This window comes from Sarcophilus harrisii, chromosome 1, assembly GCF_902635505.1.
Source record: "Sarcophilus harrisii chromosome 1, mSarHar1.11, whole genome shotgun sequence".
NCBI classification, from domain to species: domain Eukaryota; kingdom Metazoa; phylum Chordata; class Mammalia; order Dasyuromorphia; family Dasyuridae; genus Sarcophilus; species Sarcophilus harrisii.
The window spans coordinates 457986591-458013667 of NC_045426.1; positions in this window are offsets into that span (position 1 = coordinate 457986591).

A 27077-nucleotide genomic window follows, 5' to 3' on the forward strand; every position below is an offset into this window, starting at 1 on the left:
GTGTTGTTTTATGTTTGATTTGAGGGTCAAGGAGCCTCAAAAATAATTCTTTTATATTTGAATGTCTTTCTTCCAAGAAGCTCCAACCATTAATGTCAAAGCAGGATATTTAATGGAGGGGGGTAAGGGGAATTTTGGATTTGGATTCAGTGTCCTTGGATTGTAGGACAAGGTTTAAGTCCCAATTCTGCCATTTTTAACCTTCAGCAAGCCTCTTAGTTTCTCTCATCTAGAGCTTCTTGATTGGTAAATTGAAAATAACAGCACTTACACTTCTTCCCTCATCCATTTTGAATATTCAATGTGAGTTCATTCAAAAGCTTTTTGGTGTAAGGTGCTGCTATATAAATATGAGTTGCTATTGTCTTTTCAAATATTGAAGTTTTAGTTGTGAATATTGCTCCCTTGGTCCTGTTGTATCACTTGGTGAATAAACATTTAAAACAACTTTTTTGTACGTGAAAGATACAAAATATTTTTTTTTCTTTTTCAAATGAGAAAATAGAAGGCCAGAAAGATAGAACAAGAATAAGGTAAAGCTCTGACATGGAACCTGAGTTTACTAATTTCCAACTATTGATCTAATATACTAAACTATGTAGAACTGAGTAAAGAAGGAAATCATTGGTGATTTAAAAAAAAAAAAAAAAACTATTGGGCACTTACTGTTTGTTAGGCATTTTGATAGATAGCTATGGAGAAGAAAAAGCACGGAAGACATATCCCTTCACTTCACAAGTTTATAATCTAGTTGAAAAGAGTGTAAGTACATGAAAATGGGAATTAATGGAAGATGCAAAACAATAATATGAGATGCTCCAAAGAACTGACTTTAGTATATAAAAACAGAATAGACAGGCAAAGCAAATGAATGAAAACTAAGCCTCATCAAAATGAGATTGAAAATACTGTAGCAAGAAATCTTCACATTAACCCTTTTTTTAATAGAGTTTGGTTCTATTGATTAGGAGACTAGTACTAAAGGCTTAACTTTATACAGTGAAAATTAATAGCAGTTGTCATAGTTGTCTTAATAATAGTCATTATTAATATTTTTCTCTTGGTTCTGCTTACTTCATTCTGCATCAGTACATGCAAATGTTCCAATTTTTCTCAAACTATTTGTCACTTCTTACAAAACAGTAATATCCTATTATGTTCATATAATACATTTTGTTCAGACATTATCAAATAAATTAATACATACTCACTATGTTACCAGTTTTTGTTTTGTTTTGTTTTGTTTTTACTAACACAAAAAACATTGCTAAGAATATTTTGTCATACATGGGACTTTTCTTCCTTTAGCTTTCTGAAGGTGTATGATCAATACATAGGTATCACATCTTTAAAATTTTGTTTCATTGAGGGCTTTGTTTTTCTATCATAGCCATTTTGGGAGGGATGGAGTGGGAAGGAGAATCCTACTTTAGATTTTACGCTACCTTATAAAAAAGACATTATTTCTAAAGAGATACACACATATCAGTTGAAATTTCTCTTTCAAATGAGAAGAATTAAGGGAAAAAATACCTGCCACATCAAATATATTTTAAAGGACATTAAAAACTGTGATTTATAAGGATGAAAAAGAGTTTAGGACCTAAGAGCCATATCAAAATTAGTTTAAGGAGTTCTTCAGTTTTTGCTTCGGAATAGGAGATATGGAGGAGCATGTGATAATTGATTTTAAATATTTGAGAGTATGTCGTATAGAGTAAATGTTAGATTTGATTTATTTTACCACAGAAGGAAGAACTAGGATCAATGGATGCTGCAGCTTGAAATGATAAAAACAAATTCATGATTAAGAGTCAGCATTTGAATTTAAATATCATTTCTGCCATTTTTTTTAACCCATATCACCTTGGGTCACTCATCTAACCTATCTGAATCTCAGTATTTCAGTCATAAAATACAGTGAAGGAGCTAGATGATCTCTAATTTGTCTTCTACCTTCAAGATTTTGATCCTATGAGATATTCAAAATACAAGTCTATTAAAAATGGGTTTAGCTGAAAAGGGTACAGGACATAAGAGAAAAGAAAGCAGTTAGAAGGGAAAAAAGAAAAGAAGAGAGGGGGAAAGAGGATGAGAGAAAGAAGAAAAAAGAAACAAGAAAGGAAGGAAAGGAGGAGGGAGGAAGAGAGGGAGGGAGGGAAGAAAAGAAAGAGGATGGGAGGGAGGGAGGGAAGGAAGGAAGGAAGGAAGAAAGGAAGGAAGAAAGGAAGGAAGGAAGGAAGAAAGAAAGGAAGGAAGGAAGGAAGGAAGAAAGGAAGGAAGGAAGGAAGGAAGGAGGGAGGGAAAGAGGCACTTTGCAAAGTGCCTTACAAATGTTACCTTTTTTTCCTAACAAAATAGCATTTTATTGTTACTTTTTCTGTGTGTTGTGAAGTTATATGATTTCCAAATGTCAGATGTTAATTGTCTAATTTTATTTTATTTTTTTGTTGAGGCAATTGGGGTTAAGCAACTTGCCCAGGGTCACACAGCCAGAAATGTTAAATGTCTGAGGTCACATTTGAACTCAGGTCCTTCTGACTTCAAGGCTGGTGCTCTGTCCACTATGCCACCTAGCTGCCCCCATTTTATTTTATTTCAATAGTTTTTTTTAAGTTTTCAAATAAATGCAAAGATAGTTTGTTGAAACCTTGTATTTGCAAAACCTTGTATTTCAATATTTTCTTCTTCTTCCCTTCCCTCTCCCATAGACAGCAAGCAATCTGATATAGGTTAAGCATATCCAATTTTTTTTATTTTATTTTTTATTATTGCTTTTTATATACAAAACATAAGCATGGATAATTTTTCAACATTGACTCTTGCAAAAACTTCTGTTTAAACTTTCCCCTCTTTTCCCCCACCCCTTCTCCTAGAGACAGATATATGTTAAATATGTTAAAGTATATATTAAATACAATATATATATACATATTTATACATTTATCTTGTTGCACAGGAAAAATCAGATTTAGAAAGAAGGTAAAAATAACCTGAGAAGAAAAAAAAAATGCAAGCAAATAGTAACAGAAACAGTAAAAATGTTATGTTGTGGTCCATACTCATTTCCCAGTATTCTTGTTTCTGCTCATTACACATGAATTGGAACTGATTTGGATCCTCTCAATGTTGAAGAGAGCCACGTCCATCAGAATTGATCATCATGTAGTATTGTTATTGAAGTGTATAATGATCTCCTGGTTCTGCTCATTTCACTTAGCATCAGTTGGTGTAAGTCTCTCCAGGCCTTTCTGAAATCATCCTGCTGGTCATTTCTTACAGAACAATAATATTCCATAACATTCATATACCATAAGTTATTCAGCCATTCTCCAATTAATGTGCATTCATTCAATTTCCACTTTCTAGCCACTACAAAAAGAGCTGCCACAAACATTCTTGCACATACAGATCCCTTTGCCTTCTTTACTATCTCTTTGGGATATAAACCCAGTAATAACACTGCTGGATTAAAGGGTATGTACAATTTGATAATTTTTTGAGCATAGTTCCAAATTGCTCTCCAGAATGGTTGGATCCATTCACAGTTTCACCAGCTATGCATCCCAGTTTTCCTGCATCTTTTCCAACATTCCTCATTATCTTTTCCTGTCATTTTAGCCAATCTGACAGGTGTGTAGTGGCATCTCAGAATAGTCTTAATTTGCATTTATCTCATCAACAAAGATTTGGAACACCTTTTCATATGGGTAGAAATAGTTTCAATTTCTTCATCTGAGAATTGTTCAAAACCTTTGACCATTAATCAGTTGGAGAATGGCTTGATTTCTTATAAATTAGAGTCAATTCTCTATATATTTTGGAGATGAGACCTTTATCAGAATCTTTAGCTGTAAAAATGTTTTTCCGGTTTATTGCTTCCCTTCTAATCGTGTCCATATTAGTTTCATTTGTACAAAATCTTTTTAACTTAATATAATTGAAATTGTGATCAATAATGATCTCTAGTTCTTCTTTGGTCACAAATTCCTTCCTTCTCCACAGATATGCGAGGTAAACTATCCTATGTTCTTTTTATTTATTTATAATCTCATTCTTTATGCCTAGATCATGAACCCATTTTGATCTTGGTGTATGGTGATAAGTATGGGTCAATGCCTAGTTTCTGCCATACTAATTTCCAATTTTCCCAACAATTTTGGTCAAATAATGAATTCTTATCCCAAAGATCGTGGTCTTTGGGTTTGTGAAACACTAGATTGCTATAGTTATTGACTATTTTGTCCTGTGAACCTAAGCTATTCCACTGATCAACTAGTCTATTTCTTAGCCAATACCAAATGGTTTTGGTGATTGCTGCTTTATAATATAGTTTTAGATCAGGTACAGCTAAGCCACCTTCATTTGATTTTTTTTTCATTAGTTCCCTTGAAATTCTTGGCCTTTTGTTCTTCCAGATGAATTTTGTCATTATTTTTCTAGGTCATTAAAATATTTTCTTGGGATTCTGATTGGTATAGCACTAAATAAATAGATTAGTTTAGGGAGTATTGTCATCTTTATTACATTCACTCAGCCTATCCAAGAGCACCTAATATTTTTCCAATTGTTTAGATCTGACTTTAACAAACATTATCTTTTTAATCCTCAATTCTGGAGCTAGGAGTTATTACTATCCCCATTTTATAGTTGAAGAAAGTGAGAAAACCAGATATTGTGTTATGGGCCAGAACTCTGAACTTGAAACAAAGGATTCTTACAACGTGTTAAGTCGGTGGAATTGATAGAGACAATGGTTATCTAGTTTAGCATGGTTCAATATGATAGATTTAATCTTACAACAAATAATGGTTTCCTAGTGACATAATGATTGGTTTATACTCAGTGTAGAACATATAAGCTAAGAGTCTTAGCCAGGATTCAATTGGAAGAGATTCAGAGAGCAGAGCTCAAGCTCTTGGAACCAAGGAGAGAAATAGGCCTCTAACAAAGCCAGCTGGGCCCCAGGAAAGGAGACAAGACTTTGAAAGAGATACAGGATTTGGCCTTTAAGCCCTGACTACTAAACTGATTGATTACTAAACTGAATTGTGGTGATTACTAAAATGAAATGAAGGCTGCTTCCAGAGACCCCCAAGAAAACCGAACTAGAGAACATTATAATTAAGCGAGAAGCCCATGTTCATACATTTAAGTGTCTGAGACTAGATATGAACTCAGGTCTTCCAGTCTTTAGACCCTTCATTTCTCTTCTGGCTACAGATTACCCAGGGATCAGCAGATCAACCAAACAGTTTGACTATAATTACTGGGAGAAACATTCAGGGAACATAACAAAAAGACTTTAGAATGCTAAAATTAGCATACCAAGAAATAAGTAAAGCAAAGGATATTAGTCCTGGGATATATAGGATAATGTAATATTTATTGGTATCCATCAAATGTGTGTATAACATTACAGTATAATCACCATTTTAATTCTATCTAAATTTAAATAGTATCTATCTAAAGCCAAAAGGCAGCATTATTTCTAGTAGAAAAATGCTAAAGGCCTTTCCTATAAGGTAAAGAATAAAGCAAATATAAACATTATCACTATTATTATTTGATATATTTATTATATATCTAGAAATGAAGGTTATACAAACAGAACAAGAAACATAAATTGCAGGGGAAAGCGTAGTCAAAGATGAAACAAAAATATCATTTTTTACAGATGAGAGCCCTAGAGATACAACTAAAAGTTCATTATTAAAATAATTTCAGCACAATATAAAAAGCTCCACATAAATCAATAGCATTTTTGTATATTTACCAACAACACCCAGCAGGAAGTGATAGAGAAAATTCATTCAGAAAAACTATAGGACATACAAAATATCTTGGAGTTCACCTACCAAGACTCAAAGAATTATATAAATAAAATTATAAAACATTTTATAGAAATAAAGATCTACCTGGAAAGATACTAATTGCTATTGCTGGGTCATTTTAAAAATAATTTTTAAAAATCAATTTTGCCAATATTAATTTACTTATTCATGCGTCATCAATCAACAATAAAAAGGGTTATTTCATAGAGTATTAACAATAACAAAATTCAGCAGGAGAAGCAAAAAGTCTAAAATCTCCAAGGAAATAGTGAGGGAAATGTAGAAAGTAAAATGATTTGGAAGTGCCAAATATTAAATCTATATATTTGTGTACAAGGTAGCAACAATCAAAACCATTTAATACTAGGTTGTTGTTACTAGAGTAGCAAAATATCTAGAAGCAAATGAACATGGTAGCATAATATGAAATAAAGCCAAACACTCCTATTATTGGAAAAAAGACTCCTCCTCTTTCTTTAGGTCTTTCTTCTTTTTCTTTCTTTTTTTCTTCTTTCTTCTTCTTCTTCTTCATAAAAATTGGAAAGCAGTCTGCTAGAAATAAGATTTAGACAAACATTTCACATATTCCACAAAAGGCTCCAAATAGATATATTATGTAACTGTAAAAGGCAACAATTTAAACTAGTGAGCAAGAGAAGAAAATGCCTTTATTTTCTCATTTTTGAAGAATAAAGAGTTTCATAGGAATTAAAACAAACATTTTTGATCACATAAAATTAAAAAGGTTTTGCCGCAAACAAAATCAATGCAGCTAAAATTAGAAAGGAAGCAGCTAACATAAGAGAAATAAAAGTCTGGTGTTGTGTGTGTATGTGTGTGTGTGTGTAGCTTATTGGAAGGGATGTAAGAAGACAAGGACACTGAGGCACTATGATTGAGTTACAAAGCACTCTAAGCATTCTGGAAAGCAATTTAAAATGTTACCCCAAATTCACTACATGATTCACACCACTAGATTCACCAATACTGCTACTGGAGAGACAATCCTAAAGAGATCAAAGAAAGAGGGAAATGATTCCTATGTGCAAAATATTCATAAAAATATTTTTTTTGTCATTTAAAAAAAATTGGAAACTAAAGCTTTCCATCAATTTTGGGTGGGAGGCTAATAAATTATGGTATATGAAAGTAACATATATTGCTGTACTATGAGAAATAATCAACAGAACATATTCAAAGAAATCTGGGAAGACTCAAATAAATCTTCCATGGTATTTATTGTGAGTAGAGCAGAAATCACTTAAACAATTTGTATAATTACTCTGATATAAATGAAATAACATTTTTTTAAGATTCTCTGATCAATTCAATGATCTACTATGACTCCAAAAGTCCAATAATAAAATATATCTTTCATCTTTTGATAGCTATAGACTGTGGTTCAAAGACAGTAGCAAGTAGTCTATGGGTTTGAGAAATGTAAGGTTTTGTAATGTCATACATATCTCCTCCAGGTAAACGATATTCCTTCTAAATGGTAATGTCAAATCTACACATAGTTACTTTTGTATCTTACAGCAGGAAATCATCAGTGAAACAGATATGCAGAGTAATACCAATAAAAAGCATAAAAATGTGAAGAATAAGACACTAAATTGACCATAAAAGGATACATTTTTATTTAGTATTTATCTATTAATTTCTTTATAGTATGATATATGAAATAAAAAAGGAGAGATCATTTTGTTTGATTTCATCATCAAGAACATGAGTGATGGGATACTCAGTTTTTTTTTCAACTCTCTACATTTCTATAAGTGACTGCAAAAGCCCAATACATTTTGATTTTGAAGTTACAAATAATTTTTAGTGAGTAAGTAAATTCACAAATACACAATCTTAAAATAATGAGGATTAACATATCCTTTGATCATTTGAAAAATGTTCTGTTTTAGATACTCACTACCTGTAAGCATGATCCTTGCCAAGTCCCTTGATCTCTCTTTACCTCTTATTTTCTCTTCTATTAAATAGGATAATTATTGTCCCCATCTCACAGATTTGTTGGGTCAAATGAGATAATGTATGCAAAGTGCTTTGCCCAGCTTAAAGAACTATATGAATGCAATGTTGTTGTTATTATATATTTTAATTAGTTCTCTTAAATTGTGCATATTGAAATTTTGTTAGAGAAAGTCAATACATTTTTCTCCTTAACTTCCTTCTTTCTCATTTTAGCTACATTGATTTTGTTTGTGCACAAAAATACTGGTAGTCCTTACTAAGGGATGCAGAAGTAATTGTTTATAGACTTAACATTAACATTTAGAAGGAATGTTGTCTCCCAGGAATATGTATTAGTGATGTTAAAAGGAGCCTTTGGTTTATTAAAGCCATTGACTACTAATTACTTTCTGTCATTTTTGAGGACACATGATATTGCTAGAAGAAATCTTGTGTCTGTTTAACTACAAAATCATTGGCAATGATGTGACATATTCAAATATGTCTTCTGTAAAGAAATGTATATATATATATATAGAGAGAGAGAGAGAGAGAGAGAGAGAGAGAGAGAGAGAAAGAAAGAAAGAGAGAAAGAGAGAGAGTGAGAGAGAGAGAGAGAGAGATGTTCAAAATAATGAGGTGTTATTTTCTTGATGATTCTTTAAGATATTAGAATCATAGATGTCTGGCTAGCTGTAGAATGTATTTCATGAGATCTGACAAGAATGTTTATCTAGAAATTTTCTAATTTGATCAAAGGTGCTTTAAACTGTGAATAGAGACATAGGGTAGATGGGAATAGTCTGCTAAAGCAATAAAGCTAGTAACTATAAGGCATATATAAGATGTGACTTTGAAAGAAAAGAAAGGCTCAATGATTCATAGAAGAAAATAATTATGCAGAATAACAGTAAATAACTTTTTGGCCTCAAATGTCTATATAACAATATAAGAAGTTTTAACAATAAAATGTATTTGAGATTTTTAACACAAAGAGGAAAAAAGAACACTCATAGATAGGATGAGAATAATGAATAGGACACGGCAATACTAGAGTACACTTTGCTTATAAGACATCTGTGATAAAAGGAGAGGCTAAGTAGTGAGGTGATTTAAGAAGATATAAATTTATATCGACATTCACACACCTGGGGAAGCTTAGATGAAGATAACAGAAGAGGAGAAACAGAAATGTTATTAATTGGGATGCACATAGGATGCCTAGGCAGAAGAAGGAAATAAATGATGAATTCCTGATAAAAATTATCAAACTGGAGCAGATAAGATGAAGACAGAGGACATCTGCCAAAATACTAATTCTACCACATAATACATGGAGTTGAAACCAATCAATGCTGCAGATATAAAATGGAAAGTTAATAATGAATGGAATATGATAAAAACTCATGGATAACCTGATAGATCCTTATTAATAGGTATCTATGGTACATGTAAAGGAGAAACTAGAATGAAAATCAAGGAAACTAGGTACAGATCCCAGGCCTGACGCCATCTTGGGTAAATCATTGTCTTGGACTAATTGTTTAAGACTCCTATGGCATCAATTTCCTAATTTTAAAAATATAGTTAGTGGTTAATTTGGTGTCTTAGATCTCTTTTGACTCTACGGTCAATGACTGTTTGCAAGAAAGCAACATATTTTCATATGCTTCGAAGGAGAAAACTAACATAATTACAGCCTCACTTTTAAGATGATGACTTTTCCCTATATGTATAAAATATGTTTTGAAAAAAGAGGTTGAGGACAAAGAATCTAGTAAAAAAAAAAAAAGATGTATGATTCTAGGAGGAAAGCAATTAGTAAAGCAACTAAGAGACTGATCTCAGGTTTGGCAAGAGGTATGTTCTATGGATTGCCTCATTTGTCCATAACTCATTTTTCTTGCTGGTGGTTTTTTTCCCCTTTGAAATAAACAAAGACATTACGAAGCAACTTGTTCCATCTCTTGGGGTAAAATTCAAATTTCCTGCTCTCTTCTTTTGAATTAGACTAGGCTTCTTCCTTAAATGCTATTTTTTCGCTAAGATCGCTTTCCCCCATTTTTAAAGTGACCTCCAAAAATAGAATGTGTCTAAATTTCATGGGTGCTGAATCCCAACTGATTCAAATAAAGAGTTTGAAGACAGTTCTTTATTAAAGATGAAGAGTATTGCAGATTGCCAGAAATAACAAAGGAAAAGAGGCAAAAGGCCCTAACTTTGTCCTTTCTCCCTGAAGTCTAACCTAAGACTAACAGGGATTTAGAGAGAGAAAAAAAGTCTGCAGTTGTCTTGCTGTGCTCAATTAGTATTCCAGCCACACACTGTCCCATCAGGGGAAAATGCTTCCCTCACACACGTGTTCAGGATATCACTGTGATGGATCTGAGCTAGGGCCTCTCCAAACACAGTGACCATCTGCTAGGCAAAACATAGGGGTCTGACAAGCAGGAGCCATTCAGCCCTGTTGTTGGGCCACATTATTACATATTTGACAAGGGTAATGAGGGGCTGTCATTAACCTTACATGACAGTTGCTACAATGACACACTAAAGCAAGAACAAAGAGCAGAACTCAGTTAAAAGGCACCTACTTCTCATTTAACCCTGGAATTATGAGATACCATTATTCCTAACGGGGGCTGGCAGGCCTGGGGTTAATTTCCATTTCTGTGTCTGCTTGTTCTCTTTTTAAAATGTATCCCTCATATGGCTAAGGAAGCTGTTTTATCAAGGCTGTTGGGAAGGCAATGCATTATTTATTGTAACACACTGAGATGCAAGAACAGAAAGGGTCTCCTAGAGGAGGCAGCAAACAGACAGATTTCATGAACTCCTATGATGACCTGAAATAACAGATCTGAACTCTGTCTGTGATATTTAAGGTAATCGTTACCCAAATATGGCAATTATCTGCATTTCCTGAAAGACTGGACTCAAGCTTAAAGACAGAGGACCCTTTGGCCAAGGGAAAGAACCCTTTTCTTGAGTTCCTAAACTCAAGACAAAATCATAACTAGGTCAGGTTGTTTAAAACTGAAATAAAAGTAGAAATATCAGTATGAAGTCCAATTTCATGGATTCACCTCCACCATTCTTCTAGGCTTCCATGTTCATAACCTTGCAGTCATCTATTAATCTTCTCTCTCCTCAACTAACACATCCAATCAGTTGCCAAATCTTACCATCTTTATCTTCACAATATTTGTCATATCTAACACTTTCTCTCTACTCATATATAGCTACTGCCTTGACTCAGACATTTATCCTCGAACACCTATGTTGCAAAAGCATCATAATTATTGTTCCTCTCTCAAGTCTCTTTGTACTTCAATCCATCCTATATACAGTTGATAAAATGATTCTCCTTAGCTACTGAGAAGACTATGTTACCTTTCTAGTCAATAAAATCCATGGGCTCCCTACTGATTCTATGTTAAAATATGAATGCTAGTATTTCATTTTTAACTTCATTCCAACTTATCTTCCTAGCTTTATTTTTAAATGACTTTCTTTCATACCCTTTGTGATTGAGCCAAATTGGTCTCCTAACTTTCCCTCACAGCATGTACACATTTTCCATTTCTTTGCCTTTACATTGACTGTGATTTAGTGCTTGGAATGAATTCTGTTCTCACCTGAACTTCAAGAACTTCTTCATTTACTTAAAGGCTTGAGTCAAGCCCTACTTTTCATATGAAAACTTTCCAGAATTTCCCAATACTGATGTCTGCTCTATCTTGTCTTTATTCTCGATATATTTATTTATATATGTACATGTCATTTCCCCTGACAGAATGTAAATTACTTGAGAGGATGTATTATTTCTTTCTTTGACTTTAAACCTTCAATATCTAGTACTATGCCAAACACATAGTAGAGCCTTAACAAATGCCTTCTGATTGGTTGATTGACTGATTTTTAAAACTATGAAGAATTTCAAGAGATCACCTTCTCTAAGTCCCTGCCTTTAGACAATCAAGCCCATAGTAGCTACAAGGTTTGTATATGTTACAAGGCTCTATTACTACTAACACAGGTAATAGATAATGGAACTCATGTCTTTTGACTGATATATGCTATGATTTCTTCACCTCAACCACTAAGCTGACACTCTGAATATTCTAATTTTAATTTTAAATGAAAACTCTCTCATGCCACCTTTGTTTGCAAGACGAACCAGAAGAATTTATTAAAGTCATATATTTTATCATTTTTCTTCAAATTTAATCTTACTTAGGATACTATTAAAGTGCTATTCTCATGTCTCATCCTGGCATAGAGCTAATCCAACTAGGCTATCAAAGACTACCAAAAACATTCAAATTTTGATAAGTGCTATGATCTGAAAAAGGATATAGCAAACCACTTTAGTGTTTGCCAAGAAAAAAAAACCCAAATGGGGTCACAGAGAGTCAGACATGACCAAAAATATAACAACAAAAAAAATCAAGCTCTAAAGGATTAAAATATTGACCTAGTTATGTATCATATTATCACAGATTTTGAGAAGTTAGAAACTTTTTTAGGTCATCTAGTCTAACACTCTCATTTTGGAGATAAGGAATCCATGACTGGCATATCTATGGTCTATGGACACCTCCCCCTTCTCCCCCTAGGGTGGATCCACAGTAATGAACTTTTTGGTAACTGCCGAGGGGTTATAATGTGCACTAGAAGAGTGCTAATGGAGTACTAATGGAAATTGCAGACCCCTGAGGTATCAAAGGATGAACAACAATTTGCAATGTTAAAGCTACTTCTAGCTAATAATAATAGCATTTATCTAGTACTTTAAGGTCTGAAAAGCACTTTACACATGTAATTTCATTTGATCATCAAAACTGTATGAAATAGGCATTTTTTATTTTCAAATGAGGAACTCAGGGCTGGGAGAGGTTAAGAGATTGCACAAAGTCACATGGCTATTTTAGTGGGAAAGGTAAGATTTTAATTCAGATCAGCTAATTCCAAGTCCCTATCCACTACTGTCTGGGTGCACTTCAAAATCTTGGAGGCAGAGGCTGCATAGTAACAATAATAGCCAACATTTATCAAACACTTATTCTGTGCCAGAGACCGTATAAAAATATCATTTGATCTCACTTGATCCTCACAACAAATTGTCCCAAGTATAAATTTTCAATGTACATAACTATCTCAATATTAAAATCATTTTTTTATATTTTTTCATTTCTTAGACAAATACATATTATATTAAATGTACAAATTACATTACATTTTACATTACTATAATGTAATTACACATTATATTAAATACATAACTAGTTTGAGACCAGATTTGAGTTCAGGTTTTCCCAATTCTAGTCTCAGCACTAAATGCTTTTCTCTTTTATCTATCATTGGCACTGCTAAAATAAGTAGTTGTTATCAGAACACTAAGAAAAATTTAACAAGAATTCCTTGAGAGCCAGGAATGTTTTTTGTATTTTTTTTTTTTTTTTTTGCATTTCCAGCATTTTCCACAGCACCTTACTTATTCGGTATCTATTAACTAAGTACCTTTCCATTTGTAAGATTTTTTTTGATCATTATCAGTAGATTGGATGACCCCGTGGTATAGCACTGGATTTGAAGTCTGGAAGCCCCAAATCCCGCATCTGATATATATTAGCTGTAGAAGCCAAGATGAGTCATTTAACTTCTCTTTTCCTCAGTTTCTTCAGCTGTGAAATGGGAATAATACCATATTCCTCGTAGGGCTATGATTATCAAATAAGCTCCTAAATGTTAATTATTTTGAAAATCTTAAATGTGATACATAAATGATATTATAATTATTATCTTTGGGTTTCAAAGTAGCTATATTCTCTTGTTTCCAGTTCCAAAGCCCTGGAGGAGACAATTCACACACAAGGGAATGAACTACTTTTGTTTCTATAAGAACAAAAGAAAATGGAAATAAAGAGAAAGTAATTATTCCATTTCCCTTTGGCTCTGCCCAGAATTTCTGCCATAACCCATTAGCTTTTTCATTCTATAAGACCATTTCACAAAGAAGCAAGAAGAATGAAGGGGAACTTACTTATGATTGGTCAGTTTCTCCTGTCACCTCTATTTAAAATGTGCTCAAGTCTGCACCATGTTCATGCCTTCATTGGTTTCTAGTTCTATTCTCTTGGTTTGTATTTGTATTTGCATTTAGCTGGGCATCTACAAGTGCTTGAAAAATGCCTATTGGCTTGACTAAAGGATGTCTCTGATGCTTGGAATTCTAACCTGTCAGGTGTGAGAGCATCATATAAATATCAGAAAGTTCATAGAAAACAGGATAAAAACAAAGACAATGATAAATGGACAACTGCAGAAGTCAGAATTAGTGGTTGGAAAAAAATCTGCATGACAGAGTTAATATATTATATTTTTCTGTGCAGGAGCTCTGATGATAAAATGGATAAGGAAGATAAAAAGCATTTTTCCCTTAAATCTGGGCCATCAATACAACACATCTTTCCCCAAAACTCTGGTTCTGAATCAGAACCAGTTTCATAGGAAGATTTTTTTTAAGGCCCCAGGTAAAAGAAAAAGATTCACCATGGGGCATTCATTCCTATGAAGTAAAGAAGATATCACAGGATTTCATTCCAAAGTTAGACCTGAGGTGACCACACACCTTGACAATTTTCTGATACTTGAATATTCTTTTAAACTAGAATTGTAGAGAGTTGTTATCTGCCCTGATAAGAACTCCTGGAACAGCTAATCACAATAGTTGGTGATTTACACTATTTTCTCTTTATAACAGTTTGACTAAAAGTTCCAATGTAATTGCAACTTACAGCTCAAAAGCAAGACTTTTAGGAGGATAATGAATTTCGTATCTGTGCAATGGCAGCTAACAATGTGGATTTATTTCACAAAGGAGGTTGATTTTTAAAGTTCTGGACAGAGGCTTCTCAGAGTCATAACACTGTTTTCTCTCTCTTAGGACAGAGGCACTACGGATAATTTGATAAGAAAAAATAAATAAATAAAACACAGCAAATGTGAATTTTTTTTTTACCTCTGGTCAAATAAAGCTTCATAAACTTTAATGTTTCCCTGAACTAAGTTTCTAGTTCAGAAGTTCCACCTGATAGACTAGGATGGAGCTCAAAAAATTTTCCATATATAATATTTTACGTAATATTAGTGAAAAGTCCAGTTAACAGTAATAGTATCTTTTATATATGACTAGAAATTTTACCTGTTCTAATTATTTGTACATTACCTTCAATAAATAAACACTTCACACATTATAAAAGTTTGACTCTAGCAGGCCTTTCACATCCCAGATGTGGAAGTGGGACAAATGCTATTTTCACACTCTGGGTGTGATCCTCATGTTTAACTGACAACAGCAGTTATTATGAGAAAAGAAGTAGCAGAGAATCCATTGCTATGATTGAAAAAATTTGGTTGAGATCAGGAGGATTGTTTTGTATTTTTGTTTTTTGTGATGTTCTCTGAGTGAAAGGGTAGATCAGGGAGGGGAAAGAATTTTATTTATCCAAATTGTCCATAGAGATGGAAGATACTGTCATTGCTCAAATTATCTAGTTATGTTCAACTTCACATCTTTTTGCTTATATAGACAAAAGCTGAGAGAATAATTAGCATTTTGTTCTATTCTGATGCATTCATAATTATCAATCATCCTGTCAATCCTAAGCAAAATGTTCATTTTTTTGTATATGCAGATCTTGGAGTACAATTACATTTTCAACCAGAGTTCTATCCACAAATAAACAACTGGCATTTTTAAAAATACATGTACTCCTTAACCTTTCTGAGTACCATTTTCCTTACTAGTAAAATAGTAGCGTTAGATGCTATTCTATTTTGTAGGACTCATATGAGGAAATGATTTATGATCAAAAGTCACATAAATGTGAGCTATCATGATTATTAAATCATAGAGATTCCTAGATAGAAATAGGGAGCACAACTTTGGTTGTAGTGGAAATAGGGCAAAGGTCCCCACCTCTATCTGGGTCTTTTCAATCTTCCTAATATAATGATCTCTATGTCAACCTGGAACATAATGGGTAGAGTGGTGAGAAGAATGGCCTCTTGCCAGTTTCACCCGGAAATTTTGCTAAGTGGATTCGTGAAGGGTGATTGGCTAGAAACCCAGAGAAAAAGGTAAGAATTAAAAGGAGTTTTGAAACATAAATAAGTATTTAAAAGAAGACCTTGGCAGTAACAGAAGAAAGGAGTTCAAAGGATAAATATAAAAATACCTAAGGATTTCTCAAGCTTACAGTTTCTTTGTGGCTAGGTTGACATTATAAAAGAACTAAACACCAGGTGGTTGGCTCATCCACTGAAGAAAGATACCTCATAGTAACAAAAAACAAATGAATGGTGGCAGAAAACATCATCAACAGTAGTGGGAATACTCAGTAGAGAGAAACTCAGTAATGAGAACAGTTTGGTAGAAAAAATTGCAACTGAACAGAGAAAGAAATATATAGAATGATATATCACCACAACCCATTTGTGACTCTGCAACGTCAGAGGTATGAATTGCATCATTTGTGTGCACTATTCATGTGTTTTGACACATATTCCCATTCATATGTTCCCTTGCCACATGTGTCCTTCATACAGGAGCCTTCCATGTAATACCCCTTCATTGTAAATGCTTCCCTTTATATGTCATCTGTGAGAACTACTGTTAGAATATCTAGCATAGGTTATTCCCAGGTGTTTAGGGAATCTTCTTGTCATCCTTTTGTGCTATTTAATAAAATATCTTTATCTCTGATGTACTATGTCCTCTGGTGGGCTGGCGAAATTGGTAGGGACTCTTAAAATATAGTCTTTACAGGAAAATATGCATCTTACACCTAGGTAATATGTAAGATGATCCAAGAGTGAAGTAGAAACCCAGTAACTACATATGGGGAAAAAAAAGTAGGTACAAAGACATGGTGGTTTTAGTTTATATATTCATACTTTAATATTTCAAAAAGATTTTTGCTTTCAACAAATGCAACTTGCAACTCATTTATTTCTGAGGAAATAAGTGCAGGCAAAAGAATCAATCAACTGGTGGCTACTGATGAGGAAGGAAGATTTACCATATAGAACTATAGTTTTAAGATGATATATAATTTGTTACCAGGCCTGTATACAATTTCTAAAATGTGTTTTCTACTGCATAATCTTATAGAAACATAAGATTATAATCCTATCATTCTGAGACATTAAAATATAATTTAGGTGTAAGACCCACTATCAGATTGCATAAACCATACTTTCCACTAACTTTTATTTGGTTTATAAACATAAAATAAGTTCCCAGTCTTTTATTCATGAGAAGCTGCCCTATAACATAACTAATCAGCAGCTATCTACCTAGTGGATAGAGGTATCTATCCTTTGCCTGCAGTTCAAATCTAGCTTCAGATACTTACTAACTGTGAGACCCTAAGAAGTCACTTGTCTGTTTCTTCATCTATGAAATAGAAATGATAATATCATCTACTTCATCATCTTTTCTATGAAGATCAAATGGGATATTTGGAAATTGCTTAGCATATCATCTAGCATGTAGTAAGTACTATGTAAATACTATTTATAATAATTATAATTAATAGTTTATGATCAACGAATTGATAGATGGATGGATGGATGGATGACTTCTACGTCCAGAATTGAAACTTAAACTGAAATCTTATAATAAATAAAAAGATAAAGTTTGCAAAATCAGACTACAAAGTCAAGAATAAAAAAATATGTAAAGGAAAGCATTCAGAAGACTAACAAGGGTTAGGGACAATAATCTTTCATATCTTGAATGTTGTGTTGTTACTAAAGCTATGATGTATGCTCAGGCTTGGACCTGAATTCTAAATTTATATTTTTGTTTGAATTTTGTTTGAATTTGAATTTGTTTGAATTTTCCTGACAAAATAACCAAAGGGGGAAAGACAGACAGGTGCCAATCATTCAACATAGCAATTTCTTCTCCTTCTTCTCTGGCCACTGAAAAGCAGGGGAAAAATTCCTTGCTGTGAGTACCCGGAAGAGAGTTTGACTAAGCAGTGAGCATCGGATGAAGTACTGAGGGTGTTTCATGCATTCTGGGATTGGCAACCGACTCCCTGTGGCTTCTTCCCCCAAAATATCAAGTGAATAATGAATATTTTAAGGATAAAGCCAATTTGACTTTTTATATATAAAAAAATTTCATAATATATATGTGTGTACACATATATGTTTATATATATTATATACATCTATAATTATATGTATATGCATATATACATGCACACACACACAGAAAAAGCAACTAATGAATGTATTTCCATTTCATTCCATCTTGGAAGTCCTGTAAAGATACCTATTTATTTTAATAGATGTTCAGGCAAACCTAATTTAATCTGTCTGGAAATTATTAAAGTTTGTAATATTCCCTACGTGTGGAATGAATACAACACGTTTACCATATAAACCTGTCCTGTCATCTCAGAATAAAATACATGAAGGGAGAAAAAAAATCATGGGAAACAATCCATCAAACCAAACAAAAATGTCAGCTATGCATGGATACTCTGAAAAGGGAAAAGAAATTTCATACATTTTGATCAGAAGGAGTGGCTTTGTTTAATGTGTTTGGCACATTGGTAAGGTAAACATATAATATATAGATATATATGTAGCAATATCTATCACTCCACATTCAACTTAGGTTATATATTAAGTATATATTTTTATAATAAGGAATCAGTGCAAGTATGGAACAAGTACAAATTGTGGAGTTTGTTGGGCTCAAATTTCATCTCTAATATTTAGTACCTGTAACTTTGAGCAAAGAACTTAATCTCTCTTAGCCTCAGTGTCCTTATCCATAAAAGGAAAGAGATTGGACAAGAGATCTTCTAACTCAATCTATTATCCTATAAAATTAATGTTTAGAAGTTGAAAAGATCTTTATTTATTCTTTTTCTTCTGATTAAAAAAATAGTGATTCCAACATATTGAGGGGACTCACTAACTAGCACTTTTTCTTCATCTTAAACATATTGATACAGATATGTGTTCTTCTTCCCTTGTTCCATGTAAGACACACCTTTAGGGAAGACACACCTTTAGGGATGGCTGAGAAAGTATAATCCAAACCAGAGTCTGCCTCTGTTGATGAGTTTCAGAATCATCACATATTTGTCCCTGCCCTAGGGTTATGTCCCAGCTCCAATGACATGAATCAAAAATGGTCACATAAGAAAAGATATAACAGAATATAGATAATAGCAATAATAGTAATTTTGTTCACTATAGCATACTGCACACCTCCAATAACCATATGACTTCTCACTGAACACATGGGGAATATTAAACACACACACACACACACACACACACACAGAGAGAATTGTTATTCTCTGCCTACCGTCTAGAAGTTGTACATAACAATAATGAAATAGGATAAAACACCCACATCCTAGAACAACCACTTTGTGACTTGTCAGTCTTATCTGAATCTCTTTGTCTCTCTCTCTCTCTCTCTTTTGGTCTCTCTCTCTCTTTCTGTCTCTCTATCTCTATCTGTCTCTTTCTGTCTCTCTCTGTTTCTGTCTCTCTATCTGTCTCTTTCTGTCTCTCTCTGTCTCTTTCTCTCTTTATCTCTGTCTCTGTTATCTCTGTCTCTGTCTCTGTATCTCTTTCACACACACACACACACACACACACACACACACTCTACAACCTAGCACATAAATAAATGATCATGAACTATAGGGAATCTTCACAGCTTGTCTCTGATTAGTAAATGTAAGCATTCTTCCTTATGTCCCTTAATGAATATGGAGCTTTCACATGCATGAGAATTGTGGCCTTGACCAATGAAGCAAGCCTGGCTACTTTTCTTCCTGTTAGAAAACTAACACTGACGGAACATTTGTGACTTTTTTGTCAGAAAATGTCTTTCCCATGGTTTCCCTCATCATCTATTCCATTATGAAATAAGCAGGCACAAAGTAGTCAACATAATGATGTGACAGTTTATTGTATAGATTTAAAGTTTAGTTCAGTTTTCCATTTTATCTAATAATGCATGCTTAATCAACATAATCTATAAAGTGACGTTTTCTCATCTTCTTTGACTTTTAAGAAAACATGAGATAAAATATTTCAAGACTATCAGGTAATTTTTTCACTTTTTCTTTTTTAGTACAGTATAATATTTTCAAAGAAAAAATGATTTACATAAATATACATACACAATGTATAAAAATAATATCAACTTACACTTATAAAGAAATTTACAATTCATAAAGTACCTTAAAACTTCCTAATTAGTCATCAATCAACTTCTACCCTGTTCTGTCTTTAATATCCTCTCTACCTCATTGTGTATAGACAATACAAAAATAGTTGGGGCCAGTGTGACTCAAGACAGTTTATAATAGCTTGCATGCAAGGATCAATCCCAAATGTCATCATATCTGATTTATATTCATATGGAAAAAACATGTAGAATTGCAAACTACTGCTTACCAAGCTGTTCATTCATTCCATTTACCTGACACATTACCTTGGAAAAGGTAGAGTATTTGAACTGGATCATCAGAAACCGTTTTTCCAAGTTGCCAAAGCTAGAACTACTATACATTTCTATAACAAGACTTGAATATGAGACTTCCGGACTGGAAGTTTCCTGAACCATGTATAACTGTGAATTATGAAACACCCAAACTGCAAAAGTCAGCCTTGCTGAAAACCACACATCGCTCTATCATCCTGCACAGTGGTCAAATGGAAAACCAAATTCCCATGGAATTAATTAAAATGGGAGGATGTCTCCAATAGGACAAAAAGGAAGTCGTTAAAATGAGTTTTGTATTACATGTGAATGTCTTCAGCTTTTCCATTGGTCTACTTTTTCTAATTTGATTTGTAATTAATTCTGAAGTAGTGAGAGATCCAAAATTTAGTCATTATTCTGTTTTGCAGAAATTGGCTTTGACAGTAACAATTAGATGGCAACAGAGCCATTGGATCCATGTAGGAAAATAGAACCTTGTTCTGCCATGAACAAGACAGTAGACTTTAAGCAACATTCATCAACTTGCCCCACTTCACCTGTAAGAAAGCCTGTATGAAATTTGGGTCAGCATAGTGACCTGAAAAAAAGCAATTGAGAAATCTAGGACCAAATTCTGGCTGTTACCTCTTCGCTATAAGCCCATCTGTTAATTTAATCATTATTTTCTTCATCTGTTAAACAGGAAGAGAAAAAGTGCACAACTGCTCTTATAAAGTTTTGACAAAAAAATTAGGTAAATATGAATAATTACTGACAAATCTCACCAACTTAAATATAATGTATCTATTTTGTATGTATCTATTATAATGTATCTGTGTATAATGTATCTATGTATATAATGTATCTATATGTATCTATTATAATGTATCTATTATCTATTATCTAATGTATCTATTATCTATCTATTACTTTGCAAATTTTATTGTTACATAAATGCAAATGAGTATTATTAGACATCACAATCTGCATATATATAGATGATCTAAATGGCAAAAAAAAAAAAAAAGAGAGATTAATATGAGTAAACACAATACCAAAGCAGAGAGAAAAGTCTGAACTAGATGCCAGAAGACCTGTCTTCTGCTCTGAGTTCCACCCATTACTTTTTGGGTGACTTCAAGAAAGGCATAACCTCTCTGAATTGTCAATTCCTCAACTGAAAAAATGGAGCAAAAGGTTTTCCCTATTTATTTCACAGGGATGTTGCAAATGAAACAAGCTAAAGGCTAAGGAGCTGGGTTTGAACATTGTCATTAACAATATTATTTTTTCTACTATTAAGAAGCCACTCCCTTTCTCTATGCTTTGATTTGAAAAGACAGATATTTTCTTTACAAATAACAGGGTTGGACAAGATGATTTCTAATGTTCCAGCTCATAAGCTTGAGATAATTAAATGTGAAGGCAGCCAATAAATAGAAGATATTATCCTCAAGGAAATCACAATATGATAAAGCAGCTGGTTTTTATAGGAAGTATCCGGGGGGGCTGCTATTGGCATCTATTGGTTATTGTTATATGGTGGTGTTTTTGTATTTTTTAAAAAAGAATATTACAAAGTGTTGCTCATCTGCAAGTCTGTAGATGTGATCATTCAGCCAACACCTCCATTTTTCACACTCGGTATGAACATTGCTTAATGCTTCTTCACATGTTTCACAAGTCAAACTTTCACCCACAAATGCAAAACAAAAATTTCAGGTTTGTCAAACATAATATTTTCCTTTGGTTCTTCCACTGCAGTTGTTTGGAGGTTTATTTGGCTAGGTAGGAAAGTATTGCAAAGAACACTTCTCTTGCTAGAGAGTCTTTGAGATTTAGATCACTTATCTGAAACAGGCTGCCTCTGCTCCATATCTAATTACACCTCCCTCTACTATGCCCCCCAGCTATATTCCATATCCCCTTCTATACACTTGGAAACTTTTATGAATTATGCCTAAACAAATAGGTTTTCATTGGCCAATATCAAGCACAAAAATTCTTAGTTTAGGGTCTATGGACTCCCAGAATTTTCAGCATACATGTGTATTTAGATGGGGAAAATTATACTTTTTTCCTAATCTCAAATTGAAATTTAACCTATTCTGAGAAGTCCATAAATTTTGACTGCCAAGAGGATCCTTGCCTAAAAAACAAAAAGAAAAGAAAAATCAACGATAGTTAAGAACACTTGCTCAAGAATCAATTTGACTGCAGCTTTAGTAATGGGAACTCAATCATATATGACTATGAATCATCTCTCTATCCCCTCTACACACACTCTGGAAAAACCTGATACTTTGATTGCTACCCTGAGGTAAAGTCAGCAAAGAACCCAACCATTTTAAATATTTACTAGAATGAATAACCAACACCATTGGAACACATTCTCACTGGACTATGGTCATCCCCCTTCCTCTTCCTGCCTTGGGCATGAAGGCTGCCATATCCAATACTCCTATTAAGTGTTCTGATTGCCTTTTTCTTTGTCCCTCCCCATCAAATTCATCTATCTCTGGATGTTTCATTATGTCACAATAAAGAACTGTTTCTTTGTGTTTTAATAGCCTCTGTGTCTCTGGTAAGAGCATCCTTTAAGTCCCCAAACTGCTGAAATAGTGATATTGACTTTGGTATGTAGGTAGAACAGGAAAAGAACTCAAAGAATGAATCTGAGAAATTATAGTAGGTTATGGGACATTATAGTGGTATCTGTCAAAAATGTCTTTCTGTTCTTGTTATGAAATGATGTCAGTTCCAGCAACCTGCAGCCAATGACTATACATCTAAGAGAAATAACATGTCTTCTCTGTCATTGTTTACTTGATATATTTGTCTTACTTTCACTTGACAGGGGTAGGGATTGGGAAAAATCTGCTCTTTTCTTTAAGATAGAATCTAGTTAATAAAGCTACACTATTTTCCTCCTAAAAAAATTCAGGATAAAGGATTGTACTAACAAGCTGAATGCATCATTCTACTTACTCAGATGTTTTTTTTCTTTATACTTTCTAATAGTGATTGCAGTTAGGTCACTATCTAATTTAGCTCTCACTCAGTTTTTTGTTTTTTTTTTTTTTTGTGTGTGAGACAATTGGGTCAAGTGATTTGCCCAGGATCATGTAGCTAGTAAGTATTAAGTGTCTGAAACTGGATTTGAACTCAAGTCCTACCTGTCCCTCATTATCTAATTTCAAAGTCTTATCTGTGCTATTAAGAAAGATTCTTAATTGTTAGAATAGGACCTAAATAATTATCAAATTGAAAATTTACCTTTCTGTACAAGAAGTTCATGTTTAAATGAGCTTTGAATCAAAGGCAAAGTTCAGCTTCAAGTCAACCTTCCACATAGATATTTCTATAAAACTATCTTCTGTTTCCATACACATATATGAACATATGTATATAGATAGATATGTAGATATGTATATACATACAAACATATTCATTTCTGTTTTATTTTTATTAATTTATTTATTTGTTGATCAGTTTTTTATTAATTATTTAGTTATTTATTTGTGCATGTGTGTATGTATGTATGCATATATGTATGTTAATAATAAAACTTGCTCAGGGTTATGAGGGTAAAATGAAATAATGTTCATAAAATATTTTGCAATCCTTATAAAGCCATTTAAATACCAATCGTATTATAGATACATATTCATACATATACATGTTTACCATATATATAAAAATATGTATATACAAATACATATGTTCAGATAGATATCACACACATGATTTCCCATTCTTACTACTATCATCTAAATCTATGTTCTTGACAAATTACAATAATAATTTAATTGATACTGGTCCATTCAAACCCTGTTCCTTTTAATTAGTCTTAGGCATCATTTGTATATCATTCATTTATTCCACAAATATTTCTTTAACAATTTGACAAATAACTACTATGTGCACAACTCAGTGCTAAGGACATAAAATCATGCCCCTGCTCTCAAGTGTTTCACAAAAACTAATGTGGGAAAGAAAACCCCATACCCAAAAGACTAGAAGCCATTCATCAGGGGGAAAATGCTGTGAGGTTTCATAGGCGAAGTAGTATATCCCATGTAACCAGGGGAAATCCTACAAAGTTTTTTGACAGAGGGGTAGGATTTCAACAATGAGAGATGTTCAAATGAGAATTGCACGAGCAAAGATGTACAAGAAGGAGATGAGGGTTATATTCAGGGAAGAGTAAGTAGTCAACATTACCCAACTACTATATATATATATATATATATATATATATATATATATAGCTATGTTTGATACTAGAACTTCGTGATCCTAGAATGCCAAACTAAGGATTTATAATAAGTATTGAAAAGTTCAAATATAAATCATGATCCTTTGAAGATATTTAGAGCCTAAGAATGAAACAAATATAGTCTTAATACAACTTTATTCAAATAACCAATGAATTCCTCTGGCCTCTCCAAAAAACAAACCAACAAAAGAAAACATAATACTTAAGTTCTCTATTTTAAAATTCAGAAAGAAAGAAAGAAAAAAAGAAAGAAAGAAAGAAAGAAAGAAAGAGAGGAAGGGAGGGAGGGAAGGAGGAAGGAAGGAAGGAAGGAAGGAAGGAAGGAAGGAAGGAAGGAAGGAAGGAAGGAAGATAAATGTAATGGGATATTATTATTACATGAGAAATGATTTCAGAAAATCCAGAAAAGACTTACATGAACTGATGCTGAATGAATTTAGCGAACTGATGCTGAATGAATTTAGCAAACCAGGAAAACATGGTACATAGTAACAGCAATATTATGTGATGATCAACTATTACAGTTTTCACTTTTCTCAGGAATGTGATGATCCAAGACAATTCCAATAGACTTGGGATAGAAAATGCAATTTGCATACAGAGGGAGAACTATGGAGACTGAATGTTGATTGAAGCATATTATTTTCACCTTTTTTGTTTGTTTTTTCTTTTTCATATTTTTTCCTTTTGTTTGGTTTTCTTTTACAATATTAATAATAAGGAATTATGTTTAAAATGATAGTACATGCATAACCTATATAGATTGGTTGCTGCCTTGGGGAGGGAGAAATAAAAAAAAAAAAAAAGGAACAAAAAAATTGAAACTCAAAAATGTTACAAAGATAAATGTTGAAAACTAAATATAATTGGACAAATTAAATACTAATGAGGAAAAAATTCTTTGCCACTATGAAAAGAGCTGCTATAAATAAATAAATAAATAATAGATTCTTTTCTTTTTTCCTTTGACCTCTTTGGGTTACAGAACAGGCAGTGGTATTTCTGGATCAAAGAGTATGCATAGGTTTATAGCCTTTTGAGCATAGTTCTAAATTGTTTTTCAGAATGCCTAAACCAGTTCACTATGCCACCAACATTACATTAGTGTTCCTATTTCCTCTCATCCCTTTATCATTTCTGATAGGTGAGAAGGGGGTACCTCAGTGTTGCTTTAATTTGAATTTCTCTAATAAAAAGTTATTTAGAACATTTTATATGATTATAGATAACTTTAATTTCTGAAAGCTACCTATTTATAACTTTTGACCCTTAATTAATTGGGAAAGAAGCATTATTTCTATAAATAAATTTACATTTTATATTTATAAATTTTCACAAATTTATAAATTGGACTAAATTCTCTATATATTTGAGAAATTAGGCCTTTACCAGTGAAACGTGTAAAAATTTTTATTACTTCATTTTTATGCTACCTTTTAGTAAAATTGCATTTCTGTAATTATCCCTTTTAATTAGCTCTAATTTGTTTGATTTGTTTTTATTTGTCTGAAATCATTATTGCTGCCTCTGCCTTTTTTTTTAAACTTCAACTAAAACATAACAGATTCTTTTCTAGCCTTTTATTTTAATTCTCTGTGTCTCTCGTAAACAACAAATTGTTAGATTTTCTGTCTGCTTAGATTTTATGGGTATTCAACCTCATTTCATTCACATTCACAAATGTGATTACAATGTATTTTCCTCAGTCCCTTTCCCCACTCTCTTTTTTCTTCTCTCTTTCTTTTTTATCCTACCTCTCTTCAAAAGTCTATTTCCTTCCAACCACTGTCTCTCTTAAACTGTCTTCCTTTGTGTCATCCCCCCACTTCCACTTTTCTTATCTGATTCTGTTACTACTTCCCTGTTGGGTAAGATAGATTTCTAAATACAATTGAATGTTTTATATCTATATTTATCTATTTATCTATATGTTCTTCCCTCTTTAAACCAACTCCTGTGAAAATGAGGTTCAGCATTTCCCTCCATTCATCATTTTCCCCTCCATTGTAAAAATTCTTCCTTGTACACCTCTTTTATATGAGAAAATTTCCTCTAATCTAACTCTCCCTTCCCCCTTATCCCAATGAATTCTTCTTATCTGTTTATTTATTTATTTTGGGGATTATCACAACTTAAACTAATTATGCCCATGTTCTATATCATCTCTTTTTAATTGTCCTAATGATAATAAAATTCTTAAGAATTACAAGTTTCATTTTCCCATATAGGAATATAAATAGTTTAATTTTACTAAGTCCATCATGATTACTCTTTCATATTTACTTTTTTATGCTTCACTTGAATCTTGTATTTAAATGTCAAATTATCATTTCAGGTTGGGATTTTTCAACTTTCATGTCTGAAAGCCCCCTATTGCATCAGATATCCATTTTCCCTCCAAAGAATTTATTCATTTTTGCTGAGTAAGTTATTCTTGGTTATAATCTTTTGATTCTTTGCCTCC